This window comes from Aulostomus chinensis, chromosome 22 (assembly GCF_037954235.1).
Source record: "Aulostomus chinensis isolate RoL2024-O1b breed Wild chromosome 22, RoL_Achi_v1.0, whole genome shotgun sequence".
Taxonomy (NCBI): domain Eukaryota; kingdom Metazoa; phylum Chordata; class Actinopteri; order Syngnathiformes; family Aulostomidae; genus Aulostomus; species Aulostomus chinensis.
Window position 1 is genome coordinate 5,264,735 of NC_141341.1, and position 16,641 is coordinate 5,281,375.

The following is a 16,641-nucleotide window of genomic DNA, read 5'->3' on the forward strand; positions in this document are numbered from 1 at the left end:
CATATTTGTATTCTATGTTGTATTCACATTCTTAATATTCATATTCTTTGTATATTTCTTTGGATTCATCTTTTTCAGATTTGTATTTTTCTTCATATTCACCAGTGTACTTGTATTTTTACTCCTATTTTCTTCATATGAATCTCCAAATTTGTATTATGAAAATTCTCATGCTTATTATTTTTGTATTCACATTCTTAATATTCATATTCTTTGTATCCTTCATGTGCTTCATATTCTGGTTCATGTTCTTCAAAGACAGGTCCTTCATATTCTTATTCATATTCACTTAAACACCTTTGAATTCTTGTTCCTGTTTGTTGCATCCTTCTTCATATTAATCCCCATATTTGCTCTTGATATTCTCTTTCTTTGTGTTATTTGTATTTGTCTTTTTTGGATTCTTATTCTCTGTATTCTTCGTCGTCTCCGTGTTATGTTTAGTTCTTTTTCTCAGTGGGGCTAGCAGGGAGATACTTGCGCTTCCTGTGGGCAGCGACACCCGGCTAGCAGTTTATCGCCTCGTGTCATTTCGTGCCAAAAGGGTGTTGGGTCCAGTTAAGCAGCTGCTGCAGTTAGCAGTAGCTGTCGGCCTGTTCCCTCCACCCCGTGGTCAGGCTGCGGCTGGTCACTCCCATACGTAACATGTGATTTGAACTATTACTGGGTCACGTCTGATTTTAACTCTGGTCCAAAATTACACCTCATACATGGAAAACTACTGCCATGTTTATTTCACCCTGTACAGTTCAGTAATTGATTATAGTTGATGGCTTGCAGACCAGTATGTGAGTACTGGGAGGAGTAATGATGATGATGATGATGATCTGGACTCTTAAGCTTTAATTTGATGGAGGACTTTTTCTTGTCCAAATGGAATTGACTTTCGTCGTTATGAACCGGTTATTGCATTACACATCTTCCCCACGTAAATTTAATCCAATTGAGACTTCCTGCTCAGACTCCCAATCTCCCAGTATCCTGTTCCGTGTGGGAATACGGGGTGTTTCTGCAGGTTAATAACTTGTGTTTATTCTTGTGTGTTAGCTTAGCGCCACCCAGCCACAGGCAGTTCATTGTGCACAGGGCAACAAAAAGAGCTAGTTGCTGTTTTTAGAGCTGCGGTTGTTTGGAGAAGCAGGACATTGTGTGATCGTACACCTACTTGTTAGGTGTTATTTTCCAAGGTGCTGCGGAGTTTGTGTTCTTAGAAGAAAAGAAAATATGGCCCCGCATTCTGTCAGCTCCTCTAACCACACGTAACAGACCTCTGTATCTTGAGAGGTTCTGCCGGGATCATCAGTATTGGAGTTTGATGATTACAAGTAAAGTACATTATTCCTCTTCAAATGGAATTCATTTGGATGCGGTATTGAATAATGGATGTTCCCCTGAGGTGTTTCAGAATTATCTTTGCCTGACAACCTCCTCTGCAAGCAGCCTGTGGGAAATCTTTTCTATCTCGGAAAACTGGGAGAGAAAATCTATGAGTATGAAAGGTTGTGGGGGGGGGGGGGGTATGAAAGCTAAAGCGAGGGAACTGAATTATTTTAACACCTGTCTGATATGATTCCACATCTGCTTTGACAGTTTTACGTTTGGGAGCTTTAGCTGACACTATCACAGAGGAATTAAGCACCGATTGCAACTATAAACTCAAATATATCCTGATCGTAAATATTACAAATGAACAGTGAATGTAAGGACATGCTTTTCCTTTTCAATCCAGATCCCGATTCCTGGACTAGCAGCATGTTTACACCGATATTAACAACTGTATACATTACTAACCCTGCGTGGATGTGATGTGATGTAATTTGATCATTGCAGTAACAGACTGCCTAATTTCACGGACTGTCTTGTCTTCAGCTACTGTTTTAGTGCAGCGAAGAAGAATTGATTTCCTGTATGTAATATTAGTCGGAAGATGACTGTGCTAACCAGGAGCTAGCGGGTCCTGTTGCAGTTATGAGGTATCAGATCCATGCATCGGCTCACTTAGGCACAGATGCAATCGTAGTATGAGAAAAGAGGAACTGTAGTGATGTGAGTCAAGGTCACAGCCACCGCTAATCTCCATTAACACCCACAGTAGTGCTTCATTGCATGTAACACGCCCGCCGAATATGAGGTGGGTTGGACGTAGAGAAAAGTAAATGACAAACATGAACGCAGAGATTTCTCCTTTTTATTAGAGGCATTATTATTGCTATTGTTGTTAAGCATTAAAGTAATGATCAGTTTCCAAGTTTAGCTGAACAAAAAACGCGATTTTTGCTTTTTTCTCAACAAAAAACTTTTTTCAGGGTTACGCTGACATAGAAACCTCCCTGTTTTGCCCTGCAATGCTTGATTTTACAAAGAATCTCAGCGTTAGTAATTAAATCTTTTTTTTTTTCTTCTTGTTTTTCTCTTGTTTCAGACCAACCAGCCTTGCTTAAGTCTGAATAGCTGCTGATTGGAACACCAAGCGACCTGCAGGCAGCTGTAGCCTCTGACCACAGCTGCCTGCTCCTTATTCAGGATTTCAGATGTACTGATGGCAGGGAACATGTAACATGGCAGCGGATTGTTGTCACAAACCAGTTTAAAGCAGCTCCAGAGGAAACTCAATACTCAGTCCAAGACTTTTGGTATCCATCACTCATCACCTCATGGATTGAACGTTGCAAGTGTCACCGTAGAGCATCAGCTGTGGTTTGCCATGATGGTCCCATCTGATTCCAGTGTGACACAGTTTTCTTGCAGAAAAAGAGGCAAACCGTAGAAATGTGTTAACCACTGATGTAACAAGATCCACCTCAGTTATCCATCCAAATCTTAAGTATGTTCCAAGCATTCATGTTTCCATGAGATACAGCTAAAAAAAGGGCTTGGGCTTACATTATTCATTTCATAGTATTAGTGTTGGGTGCTGAGTGGGTTTGGCAGGAATCTCTCTCATATGAAAAATGATTGTAGACTAAGTCTTTGAAAAAGTGAGGGAAGAAAAGTTCCTCAAATGCCTGAAGAGACCTGGAGGTGCAGAACAGGAGCGGCAGATGAGAGGTTGAGGACGGACGAGATGCAGAATGCTGAATGTGTCACGAGGCTGAAGGAAGATGCGTACGGGGGGGTTGGGCGAGGGCTGAGTTCTGGTCTGATCTGAAGCCCCAGCTCAAACTGGTCGATGCAGCCTGGCATTTGTCACGACGACACGCAATAGCCTACAACAGCGACTTGTACTGACCGTATAGCGACAGCGCTAAATCTAGCTTGTATTGCATTAGTGATAATATGACAATGAGATTGACATACTGACTAATGGAGACACTAGTCTGATGGGCTTTATGCAACACAGACGGATGGATGACTCGCCTATTTTCCTCTCACGGTACAAAATGAAGCCTAAATATGCTGTACACAGGTGCTGCCATCTTGCTCTGGTTGAGTCATTTGGAATCTCAGTTGGCCCAGGAGGGACTTGGGCCTGTGGGGAGCTGTGGTCTGGTTTTCTGTGGAACAACTCAATTTACAGCGTTAGCTCACAGTAAGAATGTCCTGTGTTTGAGTACCAGCTGCCATTTCTGTGTGTGTGGTGTTGCGTGTTTTCATGACGTCTGCATGCAGGGGGTCAGCATTCACGCCACCGAGGAAAGATGTCCTCTGAAACAGATGAACATCCGGGTGAAAAGTTTGCGTTAAATCATCTTCTGAGGTTCTCAAATACTGCTCCCTGACAGAAACCTGCAGGTGCTCGGTCAGAGTGGCTGTCAGTCATGTGACATCACGCCTCCTGTCAAATAGTGGATTAAAACCAAACTTATGAGGAGATAATTGCCACCTAAACTTTCTTTTAAGCTGTCAAAATGTATTCTCAGGGTGGCATAGCTCCGAGGTGGAGCAACCATCTAGCAACCCAAGGGTTGCTGGTCCAATCCTCAACCCCCCACTGACAATTCAAAGTGTCCTTGAGCAAGATACTGAACCCCTGATGGTCCGTGTGTGAATGTGTGTGTGTGAAAAGGTGAAAGAGATGACACCATCGCACTTTGAGTAGAAAGACACTAAATACTGTTTACCATTTGATGTGAACTTTGGTTAGTTTGGCAACTATTATAGAAGAGGGGTGGGATTTATCACCTATACCATAACCAGCCATCAGGGGGCGATCGAGTTCCCAGGCCTCAGGTAGAGGACGTGAGCTAGAGAATGACATAGAACCAGCCTTCAAGGGTGGGAGGGACATCTGTCTGTCTATCTGTCTGTCTGTCTGTCTACAGATTGATATAAACACAATCATGATAAAATTTCAATAGAATTGGGAGGATGTACTGCCAGTGGGACTCAATTGTCTACTAGAAAGTTCCTGTGTTTTCTAGAGTGACAGCAGACGAGACGTAGCTGAGTTTGTCTTATAGGACGTCAGAACTGCGCTTATATGGCAACACTTTGCATTTACAACCAAAGAGCGAGTGCTGAAACTGTTTTATTTTTATAAACTAAATATAAACTAAAACTGTCATTACAGCTTTGATGTGCAGAGCGATTCCCCGGAGCTCTCTTCCTGCTCTGCAGGCGCGAGCTCGCCAGAGTGCAAACCTCAGTTTGCTTGACAGACGGTTGTCTTACAAGGGGTGACAGAGGTCTTCTAAACATTGTCACTTCCTCTGGTTTCCTGGCACATCAACAAAACTGCAAACCACATGACAATTCACCAACAAGCCTGGTGTTCCCCTTAAAAACTTGGGCGGACAGCCAAAGTAGATAAAAATGGGCCACTTGTGTTTTTTTTATATCAAGAATTGCAATCAGTGGGTGGTGATGGTTCTTGGTATATTTGACCCTTTTGTACTGTTTTATCAATAATGGTGATGCTTGGCTGAAAAGATAAACTCAAAATGTTTCTATTAGCTTGTTGTTTTAATCGGCGTCGCTATGCAGAGGACACTCGGATCCATTTTCTCTCATTTCGGCTCTATGGGAGTTGAGTCAGAACCAAAAGGCCTGCGTGTTTTCATATTACGAGCCTCTTTTAAACCAAAGTTGACCTCAGTCTGGGTGGAGTAAACATCTGTTTGTGCGTGTCACTTGCATAAATACCCCGCTGAGCTCTGAGTCTCAAATAAAGATGTCATCGCCCTGCCTGTACAGTAAATGTTTAATTTTGGTATTTAGCCTGCTAGCACATGATCAGGGCTCACTGCTGTGGGTGGCACTTGCTCTGCGTCAGTGGTGAGCGAGAAGTTAAAGCTGCAGGAATGACTGTATTGCAGCACTGAAGTGAATGAAGGGATTGGTGGAGTTTGTGAGAGGGAAGTTTATCTTGAGAGGTTTTGAATGCCTCTTGTAGGGTCAGCTGTCTGATTTAGCAGCTGAGTTACACTCAACATGGACATATGGCTTTTGTAGTTTAATCTTGAGGCGACGAGCGTAACTGATTACATTTTACTTTACGGGGACGACTCGGAAGCGTGTTTTGTTTTTCTGTAAACTTAAATCTGAAGACTCCAGATCTCATTTCATCTTTGAGTTTTGCCGCTTTTTTTCGCAGACACATTTCCTCTTTTCTCGACAAACGCCTACTTCCCCTTTCTGTGCGTCACTCTCACCCTCTTGGTCGTTCTTTTACTTCAGGCGCCGCAAACCATTGTGAAGTCTGAAGCCTTTGTCTCTGTTTTACGATGAAGTAAGCACTTCACTTACCGGCAGATATTGAGGCTAAAGTTGCTCTATTTTAAGGTGGTGGTTGCAGAGGAAGGAGGTTGATTGGGAGAAAAACGACCAGACCTCTTGTCAAGCTCTCCGTGAGGTGAGTCCTCATGGTGTGTTTTTTTTTTTTGGTTGGTTTTTTTAACATTACACAGGATGCAGTAGGCCTCAGGGTGCGGCCCCGCGCACACTCCTGCCTCTTTTCCTCTGCAGTGTGTCATCTGTGGGCACGAACATTGTGGTGAGATGTTTGCAGTCTGGAATCGTGAATGTCTGGGTACATACTGTACATGCTTGCTGGTTGATCTGAGATGGGACGCGGTGCGGTTTTCCACATCCAACCGGGGAAGAGTGGAAACGTCAAAGAACGGATGTGTTTTAAGACAGTTGAGGACTCCTGGTTTGAGGGGGATGGAAATGTGGTGTCAGTTAGTTTATGAATTTGGAATGGATAAGGACAGATCATAAGGCCCTCGCACTGCAGTTGCTGCATTGGAAAATCAGAACTTGGCAATATTAGAATTCCATACACAGTATAGATTAATCGTGTGCCTGAGGAGCTAAATTCACCTTGTTTTTTTTCCCCTTCTGGCAACGGCCTTCTTTTTTTTTTTGTCTCTTGTCTCTAAATGTTCCAGTGTTTTGATCAGCTGGGTTTGCAAAATGCCATCCAAGTACCTCTAATTGTTTCTGACTCACTTGTTTACCTCAAATTGCTGGCTTGCTCTGCTCGCTGCACACTATTTAAGCGACGCTTGTACCTTGTTCAGCAATATTCTCCAGCTCCACGCTTCAGCTGCTCTCGTGTGTGTGTGTGCGTGCGTGTGTGTGCATGCGCGTACATTTATACAGGCATACGCACAGATTCCGTTGTATATGCGCAGCGGTTGACTTGTTAATGTCCCACGAGCAGCCTAGAGGTTTTATTTTTTCTAAGCTCCCGATTCAGTAGTGCTGACATTTGACAGGATATCCTGGTTGCAGCATTCTAGAAAGAAGTGTGTAGGTTTGTGATACTAAGAGGTGCACAGGCCTGAGAGGAGTCATTAGGCAGCGATGACGACTGGCCCTGAACGTCAGAGGATGCCACACTGATTTAATAAGGAATCAGATGATTTTGTTGGCTGTGCAGCAACATTTGACTCAGATTTCTTCATTGCATTCTTGGTCATTTTGCTTTGAATCTCTCAAAGCAAAGCATGGCACTTCCTTCTTTCAATCTAGAGACCGTATTTCCAAACCCAGACCCCAGCCTTCCCCCTCTTCCTTTTGTCTTCTTCCTTTATTTGTAGCTGTTTTGTCAGCCTTTTGTTTCCGAGCAGGCTTTTCCTGTGGGCTTGCTGCTGGCTATGTTGGAGAGAGATTGCGCACAACACAGTGAATTTTTAAGATGCATGTTTTACTCTAGGGAGCATGGGAAGTTTTGTGATATTCTGCATGTGTGTCTGTGTGTGTAGTTCAATGTGCGTGCACGCACAAACACACACACACACACACACACACACACACACACACACACACACACCTCTCCTCAAGGGTGTAACATGACCGTCATGTGGCTGGTGTGTGAAAGTCTGTGAGAGGGCAACAGTAATTTTCGGTCCTTTGCACTGTGTTGGTGGCCTTTTGTCTCTGCTCTTGGATAAAGGATGGTGTGCTTTTTGTACTTGCACACACTCTCTCTCTCACTCTCATCTCTCTCATGCACACACACACACACACACACACACTCACACACACACACTCCAGCCCCTGTGGTGAAGCCGACCCTTTGTAGAGGCATCAGATGAAGACCTAGAATGGGTCCTTTTGAAATCTACCCAGCCCTTAACGCAGACACACCCGCGCCCAGCGACGGCGTGCACAGTCGCTGGAGTGCACACACTGAAGCACTCAAAATGCACATGATATTTTGAAACTTGATGTGTGCATACTTCTCTGTTCACCTACCAGAGCAGCTGGAGATGGAAGTATAAGAGGATTAATTTTCACAGTTGAGGAATTTTGATTGACATTGTGACCTCATGCTGCTGTTGCTGCTGCTTGTTTCATGGTCTGTGTGAATAAAAGAGTCAGAAAATGACTTTTTGTTGCTGCTTCGCCAAATTGGTTATATGCTGTTTATATGACCACGAATTTTAAAAAATATTGCCCAAAACCACGGAAATTATGGCTTAAAAAATGTGTCTAAAAATATTTGAAACAGATGGTTGAAGTCAGTGGTTGGAGTACAGTTTTGCATTCAAAACCGAGTAGTAGGTTTTGGCCAGCTGCCCACGTGGTCTGCTGCTGGAGAGTGAGGTTACATCATGTTATGGGTAGTTTTAGAGGCCATGAGGAGGTATAAACATGTGTCCCGTATAATCTCATCACAATTGTGTCACGGGACAAGTTGAGCGCACATCAAGATCTAATCCCATATCAAAATTATTTTCATCTTCACGACATCCCTCCTGCCACCTCAGTTAGGCCTGATCTTCTCTGAAATGTTGTCCCGTGATTGTTTGTCCTTGTAGAGTCAATCACAGCTTCTGAATTGCCCTGAGCAATGTCGATTTTTTTTTTTTTTTAACAGCGTCTGGTTAGTGCAAGTTTTGGAAAAAAAAAACAAACGTAAAATTTAGAATGAGACAGGCCGAATAAAACAATTTTGATGAGAAATCACAATTATGGAGCTTTATTTTCCTCTTGGGAGAGCACTTCAGATGATTTGTTCAAGGACCAGTGAAAAGGAAGGATTTAATACAGCATCCCAAAAGTAACTCTAGCCAATAAAACAAAAAGTTGAAGACTAGAAGAACAACTTCTGCAACTACTCATGGCTGCCTTTGTGAAAGAGGAGGAGAATCATCACTTTTGGCCAAGTCAAGATTTTGGACAAGATTTGTTATGCTAACAGTTAAAACCCACTTCCATTCATCATGCTATGCTAACTAGCCATAGCATAAGCTAATATCCTGGAAAGTTGATGTGTTCCATTGGCAGTGAAAGCAAACTTTTCCCTGTGATTTATTGAAAAAATGAGATCATATTACATTTGGTCGATAACACCCAGCACCCATCTTAGCTCACAAGAAGAGAAGAAAAGGGTGTCAAAAAGCTACACAAAATCCTCGCTTTCTTTACAGAGAATAATAAGGTGCATTTTGTCACCGTAAAATGTCATTTTGAGATTATCAGGGGGTCCCATCTGTCAATTAGGAGGTCAGAGACCCCGTGAGACCCCCCTCCTGTGTTTTGCACAAACACTTTTCTTTGCTTTGAAGTCTTAGGCTGATCGGGTTTCAGTGCTGGTTGGTCACTGACATTGTAAAAAAAACAAAAAACAAAACAAAAAACTGCTGTCTCACGTTCTGGCCCATCATTAGAGTTCCTAAATGTCCCGAGAGACCCTGCAGGAATAATGTGCTTTACTGCCTCCCCTTCAGCTCCCCCTTCTCATTTAATTAGACACAGTTGAATGTTTAAAACTGTGCAGCAGGTGCGGCTGCAGGTGTTGGGCCATGGCGAAGTTTTTTGAGCATATAAATGCAGCCCATTTATTATGAATGTTTGTGTGAATTATGCGTTTTTGTCATTAAGCTGTATGGGAAATTGCAAAGAGATGGTTCGTCATCTCAAGAAATGTGCTAATAAGCTTCTTTGCCAAGGGATGAGATCAGTATCACATGTTAGTGAATATGAAGTAACCTCTGGCTAGCTTAGTTAAGCATCAAGCCATGATATGACGGAAGATGAACTTCGGCCAAAAAGGGTATTTTGCCTTTTCAAGTCCTCAGAGAGATGATTTTCCCTCCTGCATTATGTTTTTGTGACCCCAGAACGCAGAAAGGGCCAGCTACGTATATTTAGCTTGAAGCTAATTGGGACAGATGGCTAACAATAGCAAAACTGCACCAAATCATTCATTTAAAAAAAAACACACAAATCACACCGTGAATGAACAACGCTTGCAGTTGGGTGCAGCTGTGAACGGGAGCAGGCGATCTGGTTGATCGGAGTGCTCCAGCTGGAAGTGGAAGCGTCGGTTCGTTTTAGTCTCAAATCAAAGAGTTTGTGGTTTACTGAGCATCGGGATAAATACAATGTGGGTTAGACTGAAGGCCCTTGAAGGCTTTCGTTAGTTTTGTTGTTGTTAGCCATCAGTTACCTTCAAGCTGAATGTATGTGGCTGGCTCTGTCTGCATTCTGGAGACACAGAGAAGTGAAGCAGGATGGGGGGGGGGGGGGGGAATCCTCTTTGTGAGCTTCTTGTGAGGCACCTTTTGAATTTAAAAGTGAAAACACTCTTTCTGGGTGAAGTATCACTTTAACTCCCTTGATCATATTCTGCTTTTAATGCCATTATGTCCTGCTCAATGTCTTTGTCCTCCTTCCTCCTTTCTCTCGCTCTTCCTTCACCATTATCACCTTCACCACTCTCTGCTCTCTTGTTCCCTCTCCTCCCTCCGCCGACGGTGTGACCCTCGCGTTACACACCATGAATTATTGAGGTGAAACCCAGCACTCTCTCTGCTGCCCAACAAATCACAGTACTTCTCTGTGTCTCTGTTTCATCTCTGATTACCCTCTCTCCCCTCTTTATTGATGGTTTTGTACCTTGATTTTAACCTCTGGCTGCAGATCAGATCACCAGGTTTTGAAGGTAACATGAGATTTTGGTTTCTTTCCCACCTTTTTTGAAGCTAATCTTGAGGAATTATGGCTTGTGTGTCCCAGCCTCCTCTCTGGTTACAGCAGGTGGGCTTGAAGCCAGATTAACTTCACACACACACACACACACACACACGATGAGCAAACATACAGATTTCAATACCTCGCTGGACTGGAGCCCAGTTAGACTAGCGGTTTGATGATTCTGGCAGTGTTATTGGATACAGTACATTAGTTTAATTAAACCAGTGGAAGTATTTTGAACGTATATTAATGAATGAAGGGGAATGTGGCGTCTGCTTAATGCTTTTTCCTACATAAAGTATTTTTTGGCTAGATTCTGACAAGACAGGCTTGGCAAGAAAGGAGGAGAAATTGATTAAAGCATTAACCATAGGATATCGGTAGACTAAACGAATGAACAGAGGAAAAGAGACGAGGAAGGAAACGGGGTTCGATTCTGAGAAACTGAATGTTGATTAGGGGGGAAGATGGAGTGATTTGTGTGTGTGTCCCGTTTGCAGACAACACACACTCTTATATTCCCCAGCAGCTTGCAGCAACTCACCTTCTCTGACATGATGAGCTCTGACAGCAGCGAGCTCGATAACAAGGCTCCATTTACACTGTAAAGGGAGCTTTGAGTGATATGACAGAGCAACAGATTGGGTATTGATATGATGCACAGTAACACACACACACACTCTCTCTCTCACACACACACACACACACACACACACACACACACACACACACACACACCAGGTGCTGATTTCTGGGAAAAATAATGTTGATCAAATGAGCGTTGCACTGCTGGTGTGTTGAACCATGTCTCTCAATTACGTTTGAGTCTATTTTCAAAGGATTTACTGTGGCTGTCAGCATTGGATCAGCTGTGTGTGTGTGTGTGTGTGTGTGTGTGTGTGTGTGTGTGTGTGTAGTCACTTTCATTTGTTATTGTAGCCATCATTTCTTTGGGCTAAGATGACAAATCTAAAAAGTGCATCTCCAAATTTTCTCTCTCTCTCTCTCTCTCTCTCTCTCACACACACACAGGGTGCAGCATTCTCACCAAATTTAGTGTTGGGATTGAAAACACAGTTGTCATCTCTTCACCAGCATCCTCTGGATTACTACACACTGTAAATTAGATTAGTCAGATTATCTTATTATTCAGAGGGAAAGTCTTATTTTTCTGTGCAGAGGAAAAACCACATGGATGCTCTACTCAGTAAATGCTGAAGGTCAACGCTTAGAAGCGAAGCTGAAGTCAGACTGGAAATTCTGACTACAGTTTGTCCCCAACTAATGAAGAAAGTCTACTACTAATGTACTCCTGTATGCACTCCTGAAAGATTGTAACATTTCCACATTAAAATGTCTAAAAATGGCCAGACCTAAGTTATATATTTTGTTAAGTTCCAAACCCACCCCGGTTGCTACAACATTCTCTTCAATTTATTTGTACTGTGACTGTTTGGACCACAGATAACAGTTGCAGAAGCTCCCCGGCATTTCTACCTCGCCAGGGAACATGTTTTCTGCCTGAGTCACACCAGATGTAAATGTCTGTTGTCTGTCAACAAAAAAACAACAGCAACTCCCTGGATCCCGAGCTAATTCAGGTCAACAAGCTACGTCCAGCATTTCTACCGAAATGTACCAAATGATCCACGCCGGAGCTGATAAATCGACTCATCCTTTAAAAACGACCTCAAACATCTCTGACATTTCTCTTCCAGAGCGTCTTTTGTCTGTTAGTAGACGCAGGTGCTGCTAAGTGGTGATGATTTATTGGTACATATTTATATCTTGGCTAACAAGCAATATTAAGCAGCCAATAATGATAAACAATATGTCGATATCGGCTATTATCAATGATAATTTTGTCATTTTAAAGTTCACCGTCCTTTTCTCCTCCAAATACGTTCATCTTAGTTACAGACGGAATGTCTCGTGCTGATAGTGACGTCAATCACAGATTCCATAGCCGGTGTGTGCATCACATGAACCGTGACACCGATACTGACCGTTCAAATAAACTCCTTCCATCTGCATCACAGTTCATGCATTTCATCACAACTTTTGCTCCATTAATTGGAAGCGCTGTGGGATTTTCTACAGCCTGATGTAAACAAATATTGATATTCATGAAAACAGCTTCCGGTGTCGGAATCATCATCAACAAGAGAGAATTGGACGAGAACTGACAAACTGGTGAATTTATGATTACCTATGATGCCGAAAACGTAAAAATCAGACTTATTCTTGAAGTTTTTGCACTTATAATCAGGAGCCTCAGCTTCACTGCTTTCACTGAGTGTCTGTTCTTCTGTCAGCGTGGAAGGAAAAACTGTGTCTGGATGACTAACGCGCTGTCGTCTGTAATACAACTGAATGAATCACAGGTTTTGCGTGTATAGTATGTGTAGCGTACTGAATCTTGTCTTTGTGTGTATAATTCAGGATCATAAATGACGCTGGCGTGGAACTCCACCTGCTTTCTCCAGCTCTGAGCTCAAAGGTCGTGTTCCTCCAGATGTCTGTCACAGCGTTTTACGTCTTTTTTGCTCCCCACCACCTTGCTGAACCAATAATGGGGACCAGACGTGACATTGTCCCTGGGGGGGGGGGGGGGGGGGGCAGAGGATCTCTCAAGCTAACTGAATGAAACCAAAGTCTTCATGCTGTGTTAGGAAGCCTCTGTAATCTTCAGTCAATCCTCACTGACACTTCCTCCCTCTTATGTGAATGGCCAGATTCAAAGCAGAGGGGTGGGGTGACTCATTTTGGGGGAGTTCAGTTGTGACAAACGTGACTTGAGTATGACACGCGCTTCGGAAAGAAAGATGCATCCACATCTCGAGCCATTGATGCAGCGGCTGCCATGGCAACGGGCCCTTGAATAAAGGCTGTGTGGATTATTATGGGGTGACTCACACACACAACACCAGATCAGTTTAGTGACGTATATCTTTTAATTGGTTATCAAACACAGTGTAATACACCAGCGCGCACACACACAGATCTGGAAAGTGCACACACACATTTCATCACTCACTATTCTGCCTGTGGTCATTTATATATTCTCATTCCTCTCATTCTCATTTAATGTTTTCATGACTGTTTACATTGTGGATTCTCACCGAAGGCATTAAACTATGAGTGAACACAGATGCAATTATGTAGTAATCAAAAAAGTTTGAAATAACTCCAAACATATTTCATATTTTAGATTCTTCAAAATGGCCACCCTCTGCTTTGATTACTGCTTTGCTCTCTCTTGGCGATCTCTCCGTGAGCTTCATGAGGTCGTCACCTGAAGCGGTTCTCCAACAGTCTTGGAGGAGTTCCCAGAGAAGCTGAGCACTTGTTGGCCCTTTCCGGCTTCACTCTGGTCCATCTCATCCCAAACCCTGTGGATTGGGTTCAGGTCAGGTGACTATGGAGGCCAGGTGTGTGGTAGCCATGCTGGTTCAGTGTGCCTTCAATTTTGAATAAATCCCCACCAGTGTCACCAGCAAAGCCCCCCCCCCCCCCCCCCCCACACACACACACACACACACACACACACACCATTACACCTCCTCCTCCATGCTTCACGGTGGGAACCATGCATGTAGAGAACATCCCTTTACCTTTTCTGCATCACACAAAGACACTACAGGTGGAACCAAAGATCTCAAATTTGAACTCATCAGACCAAAGCACAGATTTTCACTGGTATGAGGTCCACTCCTTGTGTTCTTGGGCCCAAACAAATCTCTTCTGCTTGTTGCTTTTCTTTAGCAGCACCATAAAGGCCTGATTGGTGCAGTCTCCTCTGAACGGTTGATGTAGAGACGTGTCTGCCACTAGAACTCTGTGTGGCTTTTATCCGGGCTCTAATCTGAGCTGCTGTTAGCTTGTGATTTCTGAGGCTGGTGACCCTGAACTCTTCCTCAGCAGCAGAGGAGACCCTTGGTCGTCCTTTCCTGGGGCCGTCCTCATGTGAGCCAGTTTCGTCGTAGCGCTTGATGGTTTTTTGCGACTGCACTCGGGGACACATTCAAAGTTTTTGCAATTTTACAGACTGACTGACCTTCAGCTGATTAAGTAATGATGGACTGTCGTTTGTCTTCACCGAGCTGATTGGTTCCTGCCATACCATGAATTCTAATGGTGGTCAAACAGAGCTGTCAGCCGTGTACCAACCTGACTTCTGCACAACACAACTGATGGTCCCAACCCCATTAAGACGGCAACAACATTCCTCAAATGAACCCTGACAAGGCGAACCTGAGAAGTGAAAACCGTTTCAGGTGATGACATCATGAAGCTCATGGAGGGAAGGCCAAGGGTTTGCAGCGCTGGCAACAAAGCGAAGGGGGGCCACTTCGAGGCATCTAGAATATAAAACATATTTACAGTGATTTAACGATTTTTGTCTTTGCTACGTAATTCCATATATCTTGCTTCATGTATCTGATGTCTTCAGTACGCATCACCAGCGTACAAAGTCGTAAAAGGTTTGTCATGTCATGATCATGATGATTAAATGATGTACATCCCAGTAAAAATAAAGAGATGATATTAAAAGATCATGTATGATCAGTCAGAACGGCGTATTAAGAATCATAGTAACGAAGAAACATAATTCAAAGGGAAACAAAATACATTACAATGAAATAAAGATAAGTGAAAGTGAAATAAAATTCATAGATAAAAGTGCAGCAAAAACAACAGTCATTAAAAAAAAGTGTAGCAGAGAGAAAGTGCAAGGCTGTTCAAACGCTCGGGTAAACAGATGTGTTTTAAGCTCTCTTTTGAAGGTGTCTAGCGAGCCGGCTTCCCTGAAATCTATCGACCGTTTGTTCCACAGTTTTGTGGCGTGATTGACAGAGGCTGCATCACCCTTCTTCTTTCTGCCGGTGCTGGAAACATAAAAAAAACGAAACAAAAAAACAGCTGCAGATGATCGCAATGTTCTAGAGGGTACGTAGCAAACAAGGGAGTTAGCAATGTAACTCGGTCTTTGCACATTTAGAGCTTTGTGTATAAGGAGGAGGTGGTCAATAAGGTCAGTTCTGAAGGCTGCAGGAAGCCAGTGCAGGGCAGCTAAAACTGGACTGATGTGCTCTCTCTTCTTGGTTTTGGTCAACATCTGAGCTGCAGAGTTTTGGATGAGCTGGAGTCTCTCAGAGGACCGGTAAAAAGCTACATTACAGCCGTCCTGTCGACTTGAGGTGAAGGCATGAATCTGCTCCTCAGCACCTTTTTTGGTTTACGAATGTGTGATGGAAGTCTGAGGTGGAAAAAAAATGATGTATTGGTCACCTTATTCATGTGGGAGCTGAATCTCAGATCTGAATCTAAGATAGCACCAAGACCTGGAGCCTCAGCTCTGATCCATGGAGTTCATTTCCCCAGGTTAATTGTTAACTTTTTGGTTTGGGCCCAACGAGCAGGATTTCAGTTTCATCCTCGTTTAATTTTGAGAAGTTATTGCTCATCCATTTATTTATTGCCAAATAGACAGTTGGTGATAGGGTTAATAGCTGCAGCATCATTTGGTTCTGCAGATATGTACAGTTTTGTATCATCCGTGTAACTATGGAAACATGCATTGTGGTCTCTGATGATGTCACCAAGTGGCAGCATGTAGCATGTGCAGTGATATTCATGTATATGTATCTAGATAGATCTAGATCTGTCTAGATAGATCTAGATCTAGATAGATCTATCTAGATCCATATAATCAACTCTCACACCATTCTGCTTCAAATATGGGTCTCCCAGGAATTAGTCTGAGCCCACCTTCATGCATTATAGAGTGAGAATAAATTTGTAAACAGGTTTCTCCACCAGGAACTTAGATGATCTGATCCTTTCAGACAGGCTGAGGAGGTAAATTATTGATGTCGTCCTTCATCGGTTTTTGGGAGATCCATGCTACATTTTTCTTCTCGATAACTGCATCAAACCTCCTGCAAATGCACAGAGGCGTCATTACTCTGCTCCTCATCTACGCCTCACAGAAAGCTGTTTTTCCAGCTTGGGACTCAAAAGTGGCTTATCTGTGGGAACCGCAGGGGTTCAGGTCAATCCAGTTGCACGCTCCTCCGTCAGATCCCAGGAATTTTCTCCCGCAGAGGGACACAAGCCAGGGAGGAGCCATCCTGGAGAACAGGCTCTATGTTTGCAGGAGAGCGGGTGAGAGAGAGAGAAAGAGAGAGAGTTGGTGTGCTTGTCGCTATGCACATCATGGGGGGGGGGGGGGGCACAAGGTTGTAAAAAAATATATGCTGGTGCGCACTG

The 16,641-nt window shown here is 43.4% G+C and overlaps 1 protein-coding gene across 7 annotated transcripts in view; it reads left to right on the forward strand.

Moving 5' to 3' along the window:
• The window catches only part of elmo1 (engulfment and cell motility 1 (ced-12 homolog, C. elegans)), a 109,620-nt gene that overhangs the window by 22,548 nt on the left and 70,431 nt on the right, over positions 1-16,641 (forward strand). The window contains exon 1 of one of the 7 annotated variants that reach the window (XM_086192666.1): positions 5,630-5,791. The exons of the other annotated variants lie outside the window; for them this stretch is intronic. The gene's annotated coding sequence lies outside the window, so the exon portion shown is untranslated. Of the gene's footprint in view, positions 1-5,629; positions 5,792-16,641 lie in introns of those variants that run through there. 7 annotated transcript variants of the gene reach the window in all.